Consider the following 20,615-nt stretch of genomic DNA (forward strand, 5'->3'; position numbering starts at 1 on the left):
AAAATTGGAGGATTCCAAGTGATATTTTTCATACATAAGCAAAATATTCTGTGACAGGTTATAAGATGTGGGAATTTTTTTTTTTTTTTTTTTTTTTTTTGGTGCTGGGAATCAAACTCACGTCCAAATGCTTGCCAGGCAAGCACTGTGCCACTGAGCTATATCCCTGGCCATGTGGGAAATTAAAAGGGCAGATATTTCACAGACTTGGAGAGTGTAATAAAACCTACATGTTCAACAAAATTGTAAAATAAGGGAAAAAATTAATTCCTAGGGAATAAGAAGTCAAGAAAAGATTATCTTTTACTATGAGGCTAGTTGCAGCCATTAGATTATTTAATCCTAATAAACACACTGCATTTGATATTCTGATAGAAAATAGATATTCTTATATTATAGGTTGAGTATTCTCTCTTGAAAATGTTTGAGACTTCATTTCTGATTTGAGAATATTTAACTTACATAATGAAATATCTTGGGAATAGGGCCCAATTCTAAATAGAAAATTTATTTGTGTTTAATATATACCTTAGGGCTGGGGATATAGCTCAAGGGCACAAGCGCCTGCCTGGCAAGTGCAAAGTCCTGAGTTCGATTCCCAGTACCAAAAATAATTGATATATACCTTATATTTATAGGTTGAAGGTAACTTCATAAAATATTTTTACTACTTTGGTGCATAAAAAAATGGTTGCAGTATAGAATTTTCTATCTGTGGCTTTATTTTAGCTTTCAAAATGTCCCAAAGTTTGGAACACTTCAGACTTTAGATACATGGAATAGGGATGACCAGACTGGGTATACATAACCAATCATTCCTGTAAATTTAGTTTATATATAAGTAACTTTCAGTTGTTTATGGAAATCAAGCTTTTTGTCTTTTTAAATCCCATCAACATAGAACGTGATTGGGAAACATGTCTTTGCATTCATTATTATCATTATTAATACTGACAGTTTCTTTAGGCAAGAGTCACATAGTTGAGCGATGGGATGAGTAAAACTATTCTCTTAGCTACTTCGAATTTTTCAAAAACATGTTTTTTCTAATTTAGGAACATGTTTTTTGTTTTGTTTTGTTTTTCTCCGGTACCAGGAACCGAACTCACGACCTTGCGCTTGCCAGGCAGGCACTTTGCCGCTGAGCTAAATCCCCAGCCCTAATTTAGGAACACGTATTCAGTCACTTCTCCACTTAAGACTGCTTTGTCACTTTGCATAAATGTTGGCAGATACCAGTTTATGCTTAGGGTCGTTTTGGTAACAGCTTGTAACTTTTCCTCAAATATTTTTTTTAACCATTTCCATTGTGTCCGGTGTGGGGTGATAGATTTTGTTTTGAGAAGCCTGTAGCTATCTGGGTCACCGCTCTACTCTTGACCATATGCTTTGAGAGCACTTCACACAAGCCCTGCACAGTAGGAAACACTCAAACTGGATGATGCTGCTGCATTGACTGTACGGACCAAAAAAAGCATACAGGGCCCCAAGCAACTTTCTTTTATTCAAGTTACCGCACCTTCTCAGTCGTGCTGAGTCCTATTCCCATAAAGACATCGGAGTACGTTCTTAAGTACAATCCAAAAAAACCCTTCAGATTAGAATTAACTTTTCTTTACATTCTAGAAATTATTTTTTTACTTTAAAGAGAATTTTAAAAAATAACAAAATAACAGCATAGACAAAAACAAAACACAAAACAATGAAGATGATACAGAGTTTCAAAACAAAATGATAGGGATTAACAGGGGTTGTTATTTTACATACTGTTATCTTCAACAAAGTTGCTCCGACTACCAGATATAAAAATGCAAGACTGATAAAACCATTAAAGAGAATAAAAAGTAATTTTAAAAAACCGTAGAAATGAAACAGAGCTTCACTAAACAAGATGGTATGAATTCACCAATGTTTTATATTGCATATTGCTGTCTTCAAATTAGTTTTTCAGATGACCAGATATAAGTATGCAAAATTGCTCAAAAAATTTAAGCATTAACTGTCCATTTCAATAAGCCAATAGATGTCAGCAGTACAACTATACCAGTTATCCTTCTCTCTCTCACTCCCTCTCTCTATATATACATATGTATTTTTTTCACTTCCTTCTTTCTTATTTTTCTCCTTTTCCTCATCTCAGTTGTTCCTTACCTTTGAGCAATTTCTTTTCCTTTCACAATATCTATCGTACCTTTGGGTTTTATTTATTCTTTCAGGTTCTCACTCTAGGGAGCTAATATGATGTTTGCACATGTGAGTCTGATTTCTTCTGTATTATAATTCATATCTTCATAACACTTTCAATAACTTATATATCATTGGATTTTTAAAATAAAATTCATTTGAAACATGTAGAAACCAAAGATGTTATAAGGAAGCTGAAAACAGTGTTGCTGTCTTAAATACTTTATGAAGTCATTTCCAAGCAGTTTATTCCAGTGCACCCGTGAAGGACTGACGTCATCTGAATTTATACCAAATGGTCCACATTCCTGGGTGACTGGTACTTAATCTATATCTAAATCATTTTATTCACATTGGGCTGAAAATTTGATTTCAAAAATCCAAAATTCTTAGAGTTCTCATTAAGGTCTCACAAAAATAATATAAGAAAAGAAGGTGACAGTTTTCTTTCACTTTGAGAAATATTTCAAGGAATCTCTGTAACAGAAGCAGAAAGAAAACTGCAACTTTCTTTGTCTAGCCAATCTTTCAAGTATTTCCTTTTAATGAACATTTTTTTCTCCTGTGCATATTCTTAGTTTAGGGAGACACGAACTGTGGAAGTCAGAAGAGACAGCGGCCACCGCAAGCACAGAAGCACCTTAGATGACCAAGCCATTTGCCATCAGTGAGGGGCATGAGCTTGGAATAAGTATACTCTGATATACACTTTAGGGAACTGAAAAAACTCTGATACACATTTTAGGGAATTGGAAAAACTCAGCAATCCTACAATTTAGTTTGTTGAAGCAGATCATTAAAATCAAAGGTAACTTAGACACTGTCAGTTAAATATGTAGATTTATCTTTCACATGAGTGACAATCTATACTATTTCCCCGGAAACAAGATAAAGTCCTTAAGGGTTGTTAGAGACATTCAAACATCTTTCGAGTATGGTTTCAAAATCTCAACTCCCTAGTAATAGATTTTCTCTTCCCTTTATAAATAAAGAATTTCTCTTCCTTATAATTTCACACCGTAGGCACAAACTGACATTTGGTAAGACCTTTTGAAGAAAAGTAAGACGTCTTATTATCTTAAGTATCATTCTACATATCAAAACACACACTTGGGCCAGGGATTTAGCTCAGTGGCATAAGTGCTTGCCTAGCAAGCGCAAGGTCCTGAGTTCAATTCCTGGTACAAACACACACACACACACACACACACACACACTTTGGGGAAAATAAAGCAATCCCATTATGTAGGAAGATTTAGCATTCTAATTTACTTCTTGAAAACTTGAAGTTTCCAATCATATTTCATATGGAAGTTTTGTTAGACAATATCAGCATCACCCAAAATTCATTTTTATCTATTTTTTTGCTCAAATCCACTAAGACTTAAAATGACTTTTGAACCCTGGGATTATCTTTGAAATATTTGTCCGTGACAAAGGCTGTACTGCAGACAATTCTGCATTACTCACAAAAGGTCTAGTTTTGACATATGGCTCTCTGCATGAGTTCAGCTGTTGGCTGACTCCCAATCTGCAGGCTTCCCCGCCAGCTAGAATCAATATCATTTTGTAACAGAGACAGAGCCATCATTATTTTGTAGAAACAGACATTAGTCTCTTGTTTCCTAAGCCATCCACAGTCTGCCCCACACATTGGATACTTAATCAAACAATATCCTACGTTCTGTTTCATGTTTGTTTATTGGATTTCCCATAGAAATTTACTAAATTCAGGAACTATGTTTTACATAGATTTGAAACTATCAGAGTTTTCCAATAGTGTCATATATGGTAGGTCTTCTTTAATGATCACATTGAAAACTTTATATGAATATTCATTTCTCAATGCATTTCATATTATTGCTATAATTTAACAGAAAGCCTTATTATAGAATAAAAATGTATGTAAGATTCAGAATGTTACCTTTCTTTAAGGTATTAAATCTGTATAAAGCTGAAGGGGATAGCAGTAACTGCTTAGCTATGGCTTGGGTTCAAGGCAGGTTATCTCAAAGATAAATGTATTGTTGTCAATTTTGAACCCACCTAGATGACGTAGGAGATGGATGATAAAAGTAGAAAAGTCTCAGAACATCTAAATTTTTGTATCTAGTAGATTTATTGTAATCTAGAGTCCCCTATATGGCAAACACACTTAAAACATGTGAGTAAATGTAAATATCTCATTGCCCTCACAAAGCAGAAAATACCATGACACAGATGATTACCTAAGGTATGGTCCAAACACTTCTCTGAAAAACAAGAAAACTAAAAAGCAGCACAAGAGAAAAATGTTATTTTTACTCAAATAAATTATTCTTGTACACAATTATATTTAACTATATAGTCAACAATAGAGTTTTCATTTAACTGAATAAAATTTGTGATGTGATAATCTGTACAAAATTCCAACCAAAAGTATCCTCCAGATATAATCATAGCTCTCTCACAAGACTATTGCAGTAACAATTCTGCTGTTAGCCTGGGAAAGAGATGGGCAGTGTGCTCAAGGTGATTGCTGAGAATTCTTTTCACTTCTCTATTTTGATTTTCTCTATGTTGATGCATAGTACACTCCTACACTGTCCTGAAAATGAAATCATTTTTATATAAAATTCATTGTCTTTGAAAAAGCATTTAATATTTTGTCTTTATCCAATATGTTCTGAAATTTCACAATGACATTTTTATTTTGTCTTTTTGAGACAGGTTCTTCCTATGCAGTTCACATTGGCTTTGAGCTCACTTTGTACCCCAGGCTGACCTCGAACTCGTTATGACCCTCCTGCCTCAAGGTCCCGAGTGCTGGGATTACAGGCATGCACCGCCACACCTGCAGTTCACAAAGCTATGACTATGGTTTCAGTTCTCACTGGGGTCAGCAATGTGTTGATATCTTCTACCTAAATTTTCATATTTTTTTGTCCTACAAAATGTTTTAGAATTATTTCTGTGACAGTTCTCTCTTTTATTTTGTTACTCTCTTTCTGGATAATTTTTATTTGATTTTTTAAATACCTTTCTCTTTCCTCTTCCTTTTCTGATTCTTCTTTATTTACTTTTTGGCAAATTTCTCCATTTTATTTCCTAAATCCTCTATGAAATTCTCATTTTGGTAATCATACTGACTTTTAAACTTCTGAGATCATTTTCTTGTTCCTCAACTCTCTATTATAATTTCCAGTTCTGGTCTCATTTTGTAACATCTTCTTTTATCTTTCTACAAGTATTCTGTTACTTTTTCTCTTTCCAATGCCTCTGTTTTGGCCATTAATGCCTCTCCAGTTAATTTAATTTGATCACTGTCTTGCACAATAGAGGCTTTCTTGGCATATCCATGGATTTCTGTTCCTCTTTAAGAATAAAGTATGAAAAACTCCCTGAAATTTTTGTGTTCGTAGTGAAGGGAAATTAGAGTGAAGTGCTAGGCCTCATTAAAAGCCCCACCACAGAACTATTATGTCTGGTGCCCTCGTACTTGGTCTTTCCATTTTCATTTCCCTAGATGGATGCCAGAGTCCTATGAACCAAGTGGTAAAAGGGTCAAGGGTCAATTTTCTCTCAGTGTTCAGACCTTCACCCAATCCTGTTACTTTTGCTATGTCAACACACACCTTCAACTCTCCTTGGGATCTGGAACCCAAAGATTACCTGGTTCTCTTCACAGGGTAAAACTCTCACTTCCATGGGATGTGAGGAATTTTTCTTCTCCTTGCAGCCATCTTCCTGGACATCTACTTGATCTCCTCGAATGGATATCACACAAACAGAATCCCTGTCAGAATCAAGGTATGTGTGTTCATCTTCTGTTTATTTTCTTACTGATTTATTTACTTACTTACTTCTCACACAACCTTTTAAAATTTTATTTATTGATATTTTCCCTGCCAGACATGACAACTTCTAGTTACACTAGGGTTGCCTTCAGATTCAGTTCCCTTTAACTCACACACCTAGCCTCAGTGTCCATAGGGCCTGGTTCCAGAGCTCCTGCAGAAAACAAAATCCACAGATGCTCAGTGCCTCATATAACAAGGTGTAGTATTTGCGTGTGATTTATTCACACCCCCATACCTTTTAAAGCATCTCTAGATTATTTATCATAGTTAATATAATACAAATTTTATGCAAATAGTTATTAAATTCTATTACTGAAATAATGACAGCCAAAAAACACCATAGATTTTCAGTGCTGGCAATTTTTTAAATATTTTCAATCCATGGTTGATTGAATCCACACATGTAGAACCCATGAATATGGGGTGCTGACTGTAATTTCAGGTTCAATCATCAACAGTCTTCAAGCCCTATGTTTAATTTAATAGTAAATTCTATCCCCTATCTCCACTCTGGGAATTTTAGCAAATAAAACCTTGTAGTCAAAGAGTGAATATATGATCTCTTAAAAAAATAAAAACTCCATCCTATGTTTTCATTTTCTCTCTAGTCTGCTTGCACAAGTTTCTCTCAATTCTCCTATTAGAGACTAGTGTGAAGGACACGTTTTGCGACCTGTGTGCCGCTGTCCGATCTGGGGTGCTTTAGATGCCAAATGGTTAAGTATCATTCCCTCTGGGAGATTTTCATGTATTGTGAACTTTCACTGGAGCTCCTTGATATGGGAATGCATCTCCTCCTTAGATAGCAATAAGTGTTTACACTAAAACTAGGGTTTCAAAGGCTCTGCTGAACAAGGACATCATTCTTGGGATCCACTTGTTCATAGCAAAAGACTTCTTGGTCAAGGGTAAACAGCCCCCAAGTAGTCCAGTCACTTTGCCCTAACAAATCCACGAGGTGCACAGTATTTCGTATTCTGCTATCTTCCTCAAGTACAAAACAGAACAGGCATCAGTCATTTCCATTTCCCTAATATGGAGAACATTTTGGTGTTTCTTAGTATTCTCAGGAAAGTCTTCACTAGGGTTGAAAGAAACGGGAGTAACTGCATATAAAAACTCTCTATGAAGAAACCAATTGATAAAACTTTTATTGCTTCCCCATTCTCTGAACAGTTTTTGGATGCTACAAACAGCAATGGCATCAAGAGATATGGGGCAAATTCCTGGTTATTTTATAAATACAGTCCTTGGTGACCTGGGACTTCACTCTGAAATTTTCCATATCTACTTCCATCATTGTGTTTCACTAGAGATGTAGCTGTAAAACACTGTTCCCTCAGCTCCTTATGATCCACTAGCAAAGAGATTTTGTGTCTCTGCTTCTGGCTGTACCTGTGTTCTGACGTATTTACCATCTTCTGTTGGTTCCTCTTCCAGCTTGGCAAACAATTACACAAAATATGAAAACAACAAACAAAGGGATGAATGGACTTTAATGGAAATTATACAGTAAAAGTCACTATTGAAAGTTTGCCAATACCTTAGAGAGAACTAAATTCCTCATTACGTCACTTGCACTGAGCTGAATATGTCATTTCTGTGCTCTAATAAACCTTAAGTGGTGACTTCTCCTTCAACCCCTCAGAGTTTACCTTTTTCAACCATCAATTGGTCAAATCACAGAACAAAAGCACCAGTGTTTCACTTCTTGATAAACATATTTAGGGTCATTAAGGAAAAAAATTAATACTGAATATTTCAGGCACCAGGCCATACAGTGAAAGAGAGCGAATTTGTCTGGAAATTAAGTGTGCTCCAAGGCCAGCATCCTTTCTCTTGTTCTGTGATTCCACTGGAGTCAAGATTAATGATGAACTTTATTTTATTTCCTTTACTTTTACTAGTTAAATGTACTTCCTGAGGCTCTAAGCCTTAATATTTTTTATTAGTATATGTTTGCCATACATAATGATCACAAACATCATAGAGAATTTGACCTGTACATAATATCTTCTTTTTTTTTTCCCATGAGGTTGTCTAATTTTTCCAAGTACCATTCTCAGCCCTGGGGAGATGTAAATTTTATAAATTCCTTCTTTAATAATTACTGCAGTTATTAAATAGCAAGTGAGAGATACTACCCTAAACTCTTGATATACAAAGGTAAGAGGCACAAAATACTACAGAAAATGCTATAATAACTGGCATGAAAAGAGTAAGATCAGAGCACCAAAAACTAACTAACCTGGAAAATCTTGTACAGGCCTTTCAGAGAAAGGGAAAATTTAATCTAAAATTCAGAAAAATATAAATATAAGCAAAGTTGGGGGAAATCAGAAAAGAAGGAAAAATATCCTAGCAAAGAAAGTGGCCTGAGCCAAAGGATGGATGTGTAATAAAATCTGGGAACATCTGACGAATTTATGCCTAAACATGAGCAAATACTGAGGATAGTAGTCTTGACTGAAGCTATAAGAAAGTTTGAAATAAGGTTGTGAAAGTCTTTTATGTTATGTAAAGAGGTTTATATTTCTTCTGCAAGTGGCCCAGAAATAACAGAAGTTTTAAGGGAGAGAACAATGAGATCAGAAACTTTATTCTGAAAACTAACTCTGAAGTAGTAAGAAGAATATGCTGAAGACCAGGAGTAAGCAATGCCATGAGCAATCCATCAAATCAATCATTTAACCATAAAATACAAATATCACTATATAAGCTCTTTCACTTCTGATAAGTAATGTCCAAATACACCCACTGTTAAAAGGAAGGTAAGTCAAATTGAATTGATCATACTTAACCTCCTGATCATCAGCTCAGCTATGAAGTCCACTGTAGAACATCAGTTGTTTGCTTTTATGATTGTGGCGCTGACTAGGAGCTGTAGCTCACTGCCACTCCCCAGAAGCACAACTCAAAGTATGGTTTCTACTAAATACCATCACTTCTGGGCCATCATAAAATAAAAATTTATAAATGGAACCGTGGTGACTTGGAGACAATATGCATGTGCCAGGCATGGACTAAGAGCCTGAGATATATATGGGTAATGAAAGCAGATAAGGCCTTGCCCTTGGGAACTATTTTAATGGGAGAAAGAAGATCTTCTGAGTGCTTTGTGAGAGTTAATCAGAGTGATGTAATGAAAATATACTAGGGGGTTTATTCAAAAATGCTGAGTCTCTGAATCTGCTTTTGAAATTCTGATTCACTGACTTGAGGCTGGGGTCTAGGATTTTGTATTGTCACAAGTTCACAGGTAACTGATGAAAGTAGTTCATGGATCATATCCTGGAAAACACTTGCCTTGATGCCCTAATCTAACATAGAACTTCCTCTCATTAATCCTTGTTAAATGATTCCATTTTACCAAGCTTAAAATCATTGGACTCTAAGCTATGTGCCCAATCCCAGGGACACTGTACAGACTTGAGAGCACATGAACAGTGTGGATAGCAAGATTCAGGGAGTTTAAAAGACCTTTAGGGAGTAGAATCACCAAAAAGAAATATGATCCAGCTTACTGACCCTATTATATAGAGAGTTTATTGTCCAATAACTAAATGTATACGATGAACAAATTCATACAAAGATTTTAACAATTTATGGTACCTTCACATATTATTCTCTTTCACTTGCTGAAGATTTTATATTCTAACTGAAGATTCCAAAGAAATAAATCTGCAAATGTAGAGATTTAGGCTCCCTGAAAAAGTGGAGAAAAAAATATTCCAGGCTGGCATAAACAATTATGATGAAAGTGAAGGGTAATGCAGAAGCACCCAGTGACAGACCAGGCTGACAATTTAATTCTAAGGGGAAAAATTTACAACTGCCATACTTCACTTTGAATGCTACTCTAACTTCATGGATAATTTTTATACTACATATTTGAGTACTTCTGGGAATTGAAGAAATTACAAATGTTGAAGGAAAATGTATGATCAGCTCAGGCCTCTAGCAGAGCCCTCATTAATCCTAACATTCAATTCCCAAATTCTAAACCACAGAGTGTTAAAAAATATGGCCTGATATTGATCATACAAATGTTTTTTGCTATGGTTAAGAAAGACTCCTTTGGAACCTTGGAAAGAAACAATGGACATGTCTGTTATTTATGTACCAAAAAGGAAAAAAAAACTGAGAGAATGTAACAGAAATCAGTTTCTCTCTGCTTGAGCAGTTTGTGCACCCATTTCTGAAGAGATATATGCAGAGATTTTATATATATATGTATAATATATATATTATATATATACACATATATAGTTTCATGTACACTATATTAATGAATTTTTACAGCATATTTCACAGGAAATCCGCGTTTGTCATGCCTCATAAAATCCATTTCAGGTCTAAGAAAATTGAAGCTCAGAGAGTTTAGCTCCAGAATGCATAGCCCCCTGGCAACAGGGCCCAGGTCCAGAGTACCAGCCCAAGCATTTTGACAAGACACCCAGTGATCTCTCTTCATAAATCGCATATTTTGGGCAACACTAAGGAGAGGAACGTTGCTTTGGGATATCTTTCACGTTTGTTTCTCCCTGTTCTTTCCTTTTTCTCATTTCCATCCTTCTCTCCCTCCTTCTTCCTGGTACATCTTCCTAGGTAACAAGCAGACCAATAATGCAGGTTATTCCAGCTCCTTCCAACAAGAATCTCTTCCAGTTCCTTGTCCCTCCCTTTTCCTCCTTTTTTCTTTTTAGTAATTCTGTGGAATCTGAACCTTTTTCCTGACTCTCAAATGTAACAGTACTGCTGACCCATTCCTGGAAGTCTGAGTTTTTAGCTGGCACTGGAACTGGCTGTGACCTAAAAGATCTGTGCCCATCAAGATGCCGCTGCTTGAAGAGAGCTCGGGGTCTTCGCATGGTCTGTAGCCTGTGTCAGCCTTGGCATGGAGGATGAATGTCAGAGTTACCCGTCCAGTGTTGTCCTGGCCCCACCTTTTCCCTCTCGGCTCCATTCTCTGTCTTGATCAAGGCTCTCAAATGAGGCATCACGGATCTGCACTCTACATCAGCCTGTTTGTTCTGTTTTGCTTTGCTCTCTCCTCCCCATCCATCTTTTGTTCCTCCTCTTTTTTCTTCCTTTTCCTACCGCTCCTTCTTCCCCTCCATTTTCTCCTTCTTCTCTAGGGGAGACGCATCGTCTGTACTTCGCCACCTCCCCGTCTTTCCCCATCATCTTACATTAGACAAGCTTTACTTATCTACTTGACATTTGAGCTTCTGAGAACATCTGAGCTTGCAACTCCCAGTAAAGCTTAGGAGTATTCACTCGATCTTCTGTGATCATTCCCCTTCTGTTCCTCATGATCTCCCCGGGGACACGCTCCACTTTCAACTTCTAATGCTCAACCTTAACTCTGGAATTGGCATGATCCATTTCCTTAGATACCAGTCTCATGTTCACCATCAACTTTGTGATAAATGACATTAGATTAATTTTAAAAGAATGACATGGATGACAGCCCTTTGGTGATGGTTAATTCTGGATAGTAATATATAGTATTTCTTTTAATAGTTTATTTTTTTCCATTTTAAAACATTTCCCAAAGGAATATAAGCACCAATTTTAGGACCCCTTTCTTTACTAAATTCCAGAGTTTAACCCTGACACAGCCATTTACTGATGCTACTTGCACTAAATTTTTTTCAACCTACGCATTTTCAGTTTTTTTACAATTTTTTCCTTTGCAGTGTTGTGAATGACAGCCCAATGTATTTTTGTCTGAAGAAAATGTATTCTAATACAGTTCCAGGGAACAATACTCTGATCAAAAGGAATAAATTTTATTGCGTTGGAATATCAGACACCTACTCTCTAGTTCAGAGATTCAAAGTAGGTCATGTGCAGAGAATCAATATCTGAACAGTCATGTCTTTTCAAGATCAAGAGTAATAAACAATTCTGGGGCTTTTTGGTTTTAGTTTTGTTTTTACTACTTTATGGCTTATGGTTTGCTATCCCTCCCTTGGAGTGGACCACTGAAGACTTTCTGAGCCTTTCTGAGCCTCTTATATAAGCAGAACACCTCACTTCTTGTTTTAGTCAGGGGTTGTAAGAGAACAGATTTAATAGAGAACATAGAATTTATAGGATTATTTTATTATATTCACCCAAAAAGTCAAATGCAGAGAGGTGTAAGAGATCTTTCCAGGTACTAGAGACCCAAAGAATCCAGCTTAAACATTGAATCGCACAGCCATGTCCTGCACAAGTGGAGCTAAAGACATAGGGCCCTTGGGATCTGCAGTGGAGCCAGGAAGCAAAACTCAAGGTAAGGACCAGCGCTCCTCCTAAAAGAACTGCAGCAGCTACAAGGATGTAAAGTCCTCTGAGGATGAGAACAGCCAAATTCATATCAGGAAAGCCAACATGATAAGCTTCTCCAGGAGGATCAACAGCACCATCTTCCCATCCAGTTCTCCATTTATGCTGTTAGCAACAGTCCTCGGGTGGGCCTACCACACCCAGCACCACGCTTACTCAGTTCAGCTGGGAGCTACACGTTAACCGTTAGTTAAGCTACCACACTTCTTACATTCTATGCATATATTTCCTTCTCCATCATTATGTACCTGCTTAAAAAAATCACTTTCTCAGGCAAATATATCTGGAATCCTCATTCTAATTTGGGCTTCCTCTGTGATGTATGTTTTTGTAATTTTAATTACTGGATCAGTGTCTGTCTTCCCACCAGGAAGAATGCTCATGGAGATAGGGCAAATCCATCTTATTCAGTGCTAGTGTGCAGTGCCTAGTCTGCTGTCTTGTATAAAGTACATATCAAACATTTGTTAAATGAAGAAAGCAATACTGATGAGAGACAGCTGGGAGGTTCAGTAAAACAATTACGGTTTTTCAGGAGTGCTTATGAACCAGCCAACATCTCTGAGCTTTTAAACTTCTTACTGCTTATCAATCTGCATATTTAATTTCCTCACCTTTGCCTGTGCTGAGATTCTAAATGAAGGTATCAGGGGAAATAGTGACAAAAGGATGATTGTGACTTACAATTATTAATAACTGAAGGTTTTGTGACAGAAGACTCAGTGCCTCTCCTGCAGCTGAAGAAAACATTTAATTCTAAATGATGTCTGTCTAATAAATCAGGGCTTCAACAAAGTTAATTAACTGGAAAGCATGTGACTTGAAAAACTCCATTAAACCTTCCCTAGATTAAATGTTGATGAAAAACTGGACCAATACCTATGTTTAATCTCTGACTTGTGTTCAATACTCTGCAACCGGAGAAGCTGACCACTGCTGGAACCATCTGGGTACACAGTGATAAGAAATATGTTAAAACAACTTCTCTGACAGGTAGTTTATAAGCACATGTCTACATTTTATTTCAAATGAGCTCTAGGGAAAATGTCCTTAAGCAGAAAGCCAGTTCAGTTATCTCTCTCCAGTAGAAATATTTGGAGAATAGATATAAAAAGGGGAGGTATCAGATAAACATATTTACAAAATATAGTAAAGATCATCACAACTTTCGTTAGAGTTTATTGCGCTCAGCATACTTAAAGTTGATGACTAACATGAGGTTGTCAATAAAGGTCTTAACCGCCTTAAAATTTGACAGAACTTTCTTCAAACATTTTATCATGTAATTTACTTTTCAGAAGAACTTATAATATATATATCATTGAAAATATCCATATGAAAGATTATATATAAAATATAGAGAGATATATAAATCTATAAATGTAAATGTATGAGTCCATCGGTCTATTCTAGTTAGTTATAGACAGAGAGAATGTCATCTGGCTTTAGGGAAGTTGTATCCCTAACCACCATTCCTCCCATCAGCAGGAATGAAATGAAGTTGGGTTAGTATTAAACACTGCTGACTACTGCAAAATACTGTATTCAGTGAAGAAATATAAAGTTAATGCTCTAATGGAAGCACATGTTGGATTAATTCTTTCCGTTTGGATAATGTGCCTTTCCTAAGCAGCAGAGGCCGGGAGAACAGGCCTTTCCTGTCTTCTCCTACAACTTCCAACGAACACCAGCAGGAATTACCAGAAAAGGTCAGAGGGGAACAAAGTCCTCAATACTCTGTCCTAGCTTCCCAGCCCTAGGAATCTATTTCTTTCCTTTCAAGTATGCAAGCACAATTGATTTTGTGAGAAATGCAGGGAGGAAACTGGCATGGGCAAATGTGAAACATTGCCCAATTTTAAAAGGCCATTTAGGGGCAGGTTTGGTTTTGGAAACCATGTGTTCATTTTTTCCCTCATACTATAATTTTATTATGCAGTAAAACTATGACATGATCCAGGGCACAGGAATACAAATGAAATAAAGGGAAGAAGTGAAACAGTGGATATCATTCAGTTTCCTAAAAGGCACAGATATGTTGGACAATTTCACTGTAACAGTCAATTTATAAAATCAAAGCAGAGTTGTATAAGGTGCTTAACATATGCCAGACACTGTGCTAAGTGCTTTACCTGTGTAGTTATTCATGTCAGTCCTCTAACTTTAAATCTTCCATTTTATAAAGCATGAACAGAAGTCTATTCTTGGCTTTGTGGTGGAATTACTATCACTGATATAAAAATATCAGCGTCTGAGTATCAGCCTCACATTTTCTTATTTAAAAGGATATAGGAATTTTTAAGCTTTTACAGATGATTGTAATATGTAGCACAGTTTGAGTCACTTGGTTGAATGATTCTTCTTAGGTTAATGATGGTGAACCACACGGATCAAATTTTTCAACTCAGCTACCCTGACTAGGGTATCTACGTGTTAATATCATCCATTCTGCCTCTAGACTTTAAAGCATTAACATTCACGAAGACTCACAAGGTAGATAGGATTATTCCTATTGTAAACATGAAAATATCAGGTAGAAAGAAGTTGAGTAATTCATCAAAAATTTATAATCAGCAGCAGAGGGTAAATACACAGTCAACACTTTGGACATCCAAGTCCATAAGCAATTGTTCTTTTTTATGTATCTGTGACTACTTGGAGTGTAATACACATAAATTAATACAGTATTTAATGTGATCAAGTGGAGAGGTAGAAACAACAGGGGATTAGGAACTTGCTTACACTTTCAGGCTAATCTCTCTGTCTCTGTCTCTGTCTCTCTGTCTCATTTTACAGGGAAAAAAAATTCATGCTGTAGCAGCATATTTTACGACACAAACAGAAGATGATGAATGGTATTGATATAGAGTTGAACAGATATTCTCCTTATAAATCTGAGGTCTAAGGTGTATAAAATCATTTCTACAAACCAGATGAAAATTAGATGATAATCTGTGTATTACTGATATCATAGTTTCTTGTCACTGAGACACAGTACCCAACATCCACAGCTCTAAGGAAAGCTGTATTGTAGCTTACAGTTTGTAGAGGTTTCAGCCCCTAGTCCGCTGGCTCTATGGCAGGAAAGCAGGCGGAGGGGAAGCACAGAGGAGAAACAGTCCATGGCAGGCACCAGGAAGCAGAAAGTGATAGAGGATGCAGGGAGGAAGATAGACCTTTTCAGGCCACACCACCCAGTACCTCACCTCTTCCTACCTGGCTTCTCCTACCTCCTACCTTCCAACTAATACACTGAGAAGTATCACACACTGTTGATCGAATCACCCCCTAAAAGCCCCACCTATGAGCACATGAAGCTGTGTGGAGACAGCTTTATATCTATATATCTGTAGATAGATATATAGATACGGATATAGATATACAGATATAGATACTGTAACAAGTGACAATATTCTTTCTATGGGAAAATAAACTCACAAATGAACTTCTGTGTGACAGCTGCAAAGTGGGAGATTATCTGCACTGCTACAAACACCAGATGTTAATATTATAAATGCTAATTTGTTTGTATATAAGGGATATGTGTTTTTAAAAGTAAATATAGACTGAATTCATCTATTTAAAATTACCAAATGACTATATCTATTTTTTATCCTCGGAGGCCAATAGAATGGCTTTTAAATCCGCACTATAGCATTAAAATTTGTTTCATTGAAATACATTTCCCTATTCCACTCAGCTAGCATCTGTCATGTGAGCCACATATGATGGTATGGTTATCAAAGTGATAAAGAATTATAGTAGACAGAAGCGACCTGATTCAATTAATCATCAGTCATTTAAAACATATCAAGCTTTGTTTTGACTGCCAGGGCCTTTGCAATAATGAGAGAAACAAACACTGTTTCTGTTACAGCTCACAAACTGAAGATAGTCCTTGAGCTTATCTCTGAACTGGAAACTCTCCCCTTCTAGCAAAACTGCTGAGGCACCCCATTCACTCCAAGTTTCCAAAAGCCATTAGTTATTACTGTACCTGTGACATGCTTTGCCCCATCACAGACCTTGTGTGTCTTCTCTTCCTATCTTTCTGTGGAGGATGAGCTTAAACAGCAGATCTTCCCACAAGACATCCCAAAAGGTTGCCAAGTAGAACTTGACCTGAGAGACGCCTCGGTTTCTTTAGCAGAGTGGATTGTGGCCAAGTCCATCTTCCATTTCCTCCAGAAATATGTGAATGCTGCTGTGTGCTAAGCACTACCAGGCAGGCATAGGGGATAAAGAAGGAATAAATTTTGATGTTCCACACTGTCCAGGATGAGTAAATATAATTAAAAATCCAAATTATAATACATCTGGATTCAGTTACTGCTCTTTTGTATCTTACTGTAAAGTAGATAACAGTTTTATAATATACACACTTTATAGAAAGTTAAAATAGCTCTCCTCTCCAGAGGAAACCAAGGTTACCAATTCCCGTGAATCCTGCCAGAAATATCCAAAAAGTGTACAGTGAAGTGTGTGTGTGAGTGTGTGTATGTTCAATATTTTTACATGGGTAATGTAAAAAATTTAAAACAAGATTTTGAAGCTTGCCTTTCCACTTATTTCTCTCTCTTTTTTTTTTTTTTTTTTTGAGGTAGGGTCTCACTATGTAGCTCAGGCTGACTTTGAACTCATGGTAATCCTCCTGCCTCAGCCTCCCCAGAGCTGGGATTACAGCCGTGAGGCACCACGCCCGGCACCACTTATTTCTCAAAGTTTGTCACTTGATCAGTGCATAAAGAACCTTCTCATTTGTTTTAAATTTTGCTAGATGAATATGATAAAACACTATGAATATCTAAATTTTAGAAATTATTACATTAAAAATACCATGCCATTAATCCCTCTCAACATAATCCACCTTTTTCTGAACACACTCATCCCATCACTCTTGGCCCTTTCTGAAGCAGTTCTTGAAGTCCTCCTTTCTGTGTCTGTGGGTGTGCTCTCAGCTGCCTAGAAGTCCTGAATTGGTTCAAACTGTTTATCTCTTATGGACATATTGATTTTGGGAAAGAACCAGAAGTTTTACAGAGCTAGATCCAGGGAATCATGTAGATAAGGACAAACTCTAATATTTTTATGATTATGTTTTTCAGTTAAATGACACTCAGCAGTAGAATTCACTACATATTTTATCACAGCTTCTAAAGGCTCTCATGAATGAGACCTTCTGGAAAAGCTTCAGAAAGGGCAAGAATGATGATATAAGTGTGTTCAATCAAGGAGGCAGAATTTAAAGGAGGACTAATAGCAATGTGTCTTTTATTATAATAAATTTTTAAAACTTAAATCTCTACCATATATTTTGAAAATCCCTTGCATATCATTTCATCTCAGGTATGTACCATAACTTACATAACCAAACATCAGCTGAAACTATTTTGGTTGTTTTCAGTCTCTTCCATTACAGTGTTACAGTCAATGACCTTATACCTCGTCATATGTATGTGCATGTGATGTAAAATTTTGTAATCTCAGTTGCCTTGCAAAATAGAGGAATGCCTGCTACTGATGGTATACACTGTAATCACAGTGTTCTTGGAGACTGACACAGCAGGACCGCAAGTTTGAGCCCAGCCTGGGAAATTTAGCAAATCAGCAAAAGCCTTCTCTCAAAATTTAAAAATAGAAATAGTAATATCATGCTGAAGGCCCTAGGTTCAATCCCCCATATTGTCTATTTTCTCATACCTTTAGCAACATAGTTTAGTTACCAGACTCTTGATCATTACCAATGTGTTTTGGTTAAAAAATAATATCTTGATTCAATTTGCAATTTTTATTATGAATGAGATAGATCTATTTTATATTCTTTTTAAGTTTTGTATGTGACATACAATATGTACACATATTTATAGGGTACAGTTTTGTATTGACAAGTCATTTTTATTTCTTTTTCTTTGATTTTTCTGGTCATATCTATGCTTGTATAGTATGTTATTATTGTTTTACTGATTTAAGTAGCTCTATAAATCAAGAAAATTAGGCTTCTGTAAAACGAGTTGCATATTTTTCCCCACAGTTAATAATTTGTGTTTTGAATTTGCCTTGCAGAAATTTGAGAGTTTTATGAAACTAAATTTATCAACTTCAGAATGAGTAAGTTCTTTCAAATCAAGATACAAAACACAGAAGCCATAACTGAAAGAGAAAAGAAAGTATATCTGTCTTTTCACATAGAGCACAAAAAAGAAATTATGGTTGATTTGTCAGTTTGTCTTTATTTCTGCATTCCACATTACATAAATACTGGGACATCTGCTGAGACAAAGAAGGCTACTTTAAAATGCAGCCGGCTGAGCCCGGAGTGGTTGCACTCACCTGTAATCCCAGCAGTCAGAGGTTTAAGAAGGAAGATCATGAGTTTCAGGCCAGCCTAGGCCATTTAGTGAGTTCAAGGCCACATGGTGAGACCCTGCCTTAAGAAATAAGGTTGCAAGAAAATTATCCCATGATTCAATGCATAAATAAGCAATTTATTTTCCATATGGATTTAGCATGTCAAAATGCTGAAGAGAGCACAGCAGCAGTGGATTGTCCCTGCTCTGTGAAGTTTGAGGCCTGCTGGAGACCATAATTTTAGTATTACAAAAGTTGACTCGAACAGGCACTGTTGACAGGAGGCAGAGACATCAGCTGGTATTTCTGTCCTGAACATCTCTATGGAGATGGAAATGTGCTTCCTGACCTGACTGCCGGATCCCAAGGATGAGTGCCACAGAGAGTAGAATGAGGAGCAGTGTGGTAAGATGCATACAGTCACTTCAAGTGGACTCTGCCAGACTGGAGAAGAGCCTGCCCAGGTTCAAAGGGAGAGCAAAGAGCCTCATATCTTGATGGGTAGTGACAGGTTCTGGCAGAGGCTCTGTACCTACCAATGTGGCTTTGGTCTTTTGAGAAACACAGTCTGACCCACTTGTTCATGACTTGGCCGTATGGATTTCAGTCCAATGAAAGTATCAGTTTATAGCAGGACTCATGCAGAAAACCCATTGAATTAGAAATAGTATAACCCCATTTCAAACTATAGGATATGTTCCTGAGCCACATCTAGTGAGTTTCCTTTGTCAATCCCCTTGAGTGACACTAGCAGAAACAATACCTATCTATAGGCTTTTTTTCCTCTACATTTGATGGTGATTTTATAAAATTAACTTTCTTTTATCAAATAATAATGAAAAGCAGATAAAAAAAATCCTGACAGCTCACTTAATTATACCATTGACCACTTTGGTACAGTGGTTGGTATAAAAATAATAAATATAAAGAACACTATTGACCAGGGTTGAAACATGTGAATTATCCCTGTGTTTCAATATATATACTTGTTTCTTTTGCTCTGCTTAGCATCTGTGATGGTTAAATGTGGTGATAATCTGAGTAAGAAATGCCTAGGAGATAGGTTTAGCACAGCTTTGGGTGTATCTGGATGATGGATATACTGAAGATTGAAAATCTACCCTGAGTATGGATAGCACCAACCAGTAGGCCAGTGGCCTGGATGGAAAAAAAAGGGAAAGAAGGAAGTCTGGATTCTGCTTCTTCAGAGGAGCTCAAGGCTTCCCTGTTGCCTTTTGGACATCTGTCTCCATGGTTGCAGCACAGACTCTTCAGCTTTACAGCTCAGTCTCTCTGGCTTCCTGATGGGGACTCACTCCCACGGGTCTCTGCAGTGAGTTCCAAACCTCTGAGTTTTGACTGGATCCTCTGGCTCTCCAGTGAGCAGACAGCCTTTTTGCATTCTTTTACACCTGACTCTGCAAGAAGCCAATGTAAAGCTACCTTCAGTACTGTTGCATATATTTTATATTATGCAGATGTATGTATTTTGTATTAAATCTGTTCCTCTAATGAATCCTAGCTGATACAGCATCATTTTTGACTAATCCCACTTTTAAATAATTTTCTATAAAGATTCAATTATTTCAGAAGGAATTTATTCTACCAAAACTAATCAACAAATTCAGGGTTCCCTCAAACTGAAATCTACTGTGATGTTTTAATTAGAAAACACACACACACACACACACACACACACACACACACACATACACATAAAGCTGTTGATTTATGGCTATGACATTTAGTTCATCAGAATTAAGGAGCACATTAAATATGAAAAGAAAATCATTTATATCCTAAATTTGTAGCAGAAAATGCCCCCAGCCAGTATACTTCACTTTGTTAGTTGTCCAGGTTGTAGATCCAGTTGCTCATGTCTCTTAGAAACAACTGGTCACTGTGATG

The 20,615-nt window shown here is 36.7% G+C and overlaps 1 long non-coding RNA gene across 1 annotated transcript in view; it reads left to right on the forward strand.

Moving 5' to 3' along the window:
* LOC106149335 overlaps positions 1 to 20,322 on the forward strand; it is a 31,110-nt gene extending 10,788 nt beyond the window's left edge. Inside the window, exons 2-3 of the long non-coding RNA XR_001235452.1 lie at positions 5,903 to 5,973; positions 18,423 to 20,322. This is a non-coding gene — a long non-coding RNA (uncharacterized LOC106149335). The remainder of the gene's footprint in view (positions 1 to 5,902; positions 5,974 to 18,422) is intronic.
* Positions 20,323 to 20,615: the final 293 nt, after the last annotated feature.

The sequence above is a fragment of the Chinchilla lanigera genome, unplaced genomic scaffold, assembly GCF_000276665.1.
Source record: "Chinchilla lanigera isolate Chin_1 unplaced genomic scaffold, ChiLan1.0 scaffold00042, whole genome shotgun sequence".
NCBI classification, from domain to species: domain Eukaryota; kingdom Metazoa; phylum Chordata; class Mammalia; order Rodentia; family Chinchillidae; genus Chinchilla; species Chinchilla lanigera.